General features: G+C 43.3%; 1 pseudogene; it reads left to right on the top strand.

Annotated features, from left to right (window-relative positions):
• Positions 1 to 527: 527 nt before the first annotated feature.
• LOC113113178 (SERTA domain-containing protein 2-like) lies at positions 528 to 1,702 on the top strand (annotated as a pseudogene).
• The last annotated feature ends 761 nt before the right edge of the window (positions 1,703 to 2,463 follow it).

The raw sequence follows: 2,463 nt of genomic DNA, 5'->3' as shown, positions 1-2,463 counted from the left end.
TTTTAAATTCTCCTTGGAAACTTGTACCTATGTGTCAGGCATTTATTACATAACATGAAATAAACCTAAAACAAAACAAAATAATTATATTGTGAACGATAAACCCATCTGAATTTGAAATTATAAAATATAAATATTACTTACATTATTTTGTTGTCTATATTGTAAATCAGTGTTTCTGCCATGTTTCAACTGAATTCTCCCAATCCAATGTCACAGTTCAGCAACTCGTGTAGAATTCCTAGTTTCCCGATTGTAAATGTGATTAACTTCATTCATGTGTTCAGAACTCATAATTATGGTATTTAGAACTTCACTTGAAGGGCAAATAACCTAAAACTGGCTAACTTGTTGTCTCTGCATGTTCAACTCCCATGGAGAAAGTATTTTACCATAGAAAGAATTACACACTTAGACCTTAATAATCTCAGTTTCTAGAAATGTTTATATTTGACATTTTGACCATTAGTTATTATAGTTATTTTATTTTTATATGGAACAAGTGTTGAGTCATAAGAGAGATAAACAGCAATGTGTAATAAGGTTACGAGTGGCTGTGTTGCTAACACGCTCTCTGTCTCTCTTTACTTTCCAAGCAGATATATGTTGGGTAAAGGCGCAAAGCGGAAACTAGATGAGGATGAAGAGGGCCTGGAAGGCAAAGCGCTGGCGGCAGGGGCCGGGGCCGGGGCGATGGCCGAAGGGCTCTCGAAGGTCTCCTACACCCTGCAGAGGCAGACCATCTTCAACATGTCTCTGGTGAAGCTGTATAACCACCGGGCCCTCACCGAGCCCAGCTTGGAAAAGCGTGTACTCATCAACAACATGTTGAGGCGCATCCAGGACGAACTGAAACAGGAGGGCAACCTGCGGCCGCTCTTCTTCCCCCTTCCCCTCCACCCGACGACCCCGTGGATGAAGGTTTCCGCGAGGTGCAGCCTGCTTTCAGTGTGTTGTCTATGGTAGCTCCGCCGCTGTCTCAGTCGCCGGCACACTCCTCTCCGGTCCTTACATCGCCATCATCAGGGCTGTCAAACCCAGCGCCTGTGGAGGCCTGTCTCACCCCAGCTTCACTTTTAGAGGAGGACAGTGTCACGCTTTGCACATCACCCTCTCCACTCGCTCCTCCTCTTCCGCCAACTCTTCCCAGACTCTCTTCATCTGTGGCCAGAGACAGCTTCTCTTCTGCCCTAGATGAGATTGAGGAGCTCTGTCCTTCACCTTTACCTATAACTACATCAGCGCCTGATGCTACCTCCCCCTCATCCCTTACAGTGCCCCTCCAAATGCCGATGTGCCCCCCAGCCTAAACTCAGGGGCCTTGGACTCCAAAGACTGCAGTAAGCCCTGAGCCAAAGCTTAATGGGCTGGTCCCTAACACACAGATACTCTCCCTCCTAACAGCCCTGGACATGAGCACCTCACCCTCTGCCTCGTCCTCAGGATTTTTGACAGATCTGGCCTAGACGACATTCTGTTTGCAGACATTGACACTTCCATGTATGACTTTGACCCCTGCACCTCGTCCTCGGGTGTGCCCCCACGAAACTGGCGCCCATGGTGACAGCGGACGAGCTCCTCAAGACTCTTTCACCCTACAGCGCTGCCGCTCCTGCTGTTGGCTCGAACCAGCCTTTCCAAAATGGACCTCACCGAACTGGACCATATTATGGAGGTGCTTGTGGGATCATGACAAGGTTTGGAAGGGAACTGGGGAAAAAATGCAAAACCAATTAAAGAGTTTTTACACATGAACTGAGAAAGAAACTGAAGAATTACATTGTGAGTGTTTTGTGGGCTTTTTGTACAGTTTTGTGTTCGTTTTGTTTTTTGAAAACAAAGGAAATTGTCCATTTTAATGGTGATGTTGCCCAGTACTACTTCTCAACACTGTGCATGCACTATGCTTGCCTTTCCCAAAATAGAACATGAAGAAATCTTATGGAACACACTTTGGCTTCTGGCAGATCTGAGTGCCTTCATCATTTATGACCACTTGGTAAATTCCTGTTGTTTGTCTTTTCTCATTTTTTCTCATCACCATTTCTAATGGAACAAGATGGATTATCAGAGGAGTAGCATCTCTCTTTCCCCTTCTCAGTATACAGGTGCAAGAACGTGCAACGGCAGCCTATTTTCAATTTTTTCTCTCATTTTCACAAAGCACAATTTTTTTAAGAGAGCAACTTGGTTATTTTATGTTAATGTTATTTTTTTTCTATTCAGAGCTGTTTTATTGCTTTTTAGTAATATTTAAAGTATTCTGTTAAAATGTGGTAATTTATTATTTTTTTGTCTGCTTTCATTTAACATGCATTAAAGGGATAGTCCACCATTTACTCACCATAATGTCCTTCCAGACCTGTATAAGTGTCTTTCTTCTGTAGAAAATAAGATATAAAAAAAAAAAAAATTCCATAATGACAGTCAATGGGGTTCAGTGTTGTTTTGCACCCTGTTTAA

Source organism: Carassius auratus, chromosome 13 (assembly GCF_003368295.1).
Source record: "Carassius auratus strain Wakin chromosome 13, ASM336829v1, whole genome shotgun sequence".
In the NCBI taxonomy this organism is placed as follows: Eukaryota; Metazoa; Chordata; class Actinopteri; order Cypriniformes; family Cyprinidae; genus Carassius; species Carassius auratus.
The sequence above is the reverse complement of the archived record's forward strand: the minus strand, read 5'-3'. Positions and strand labels throughout refer to the sequence as shown.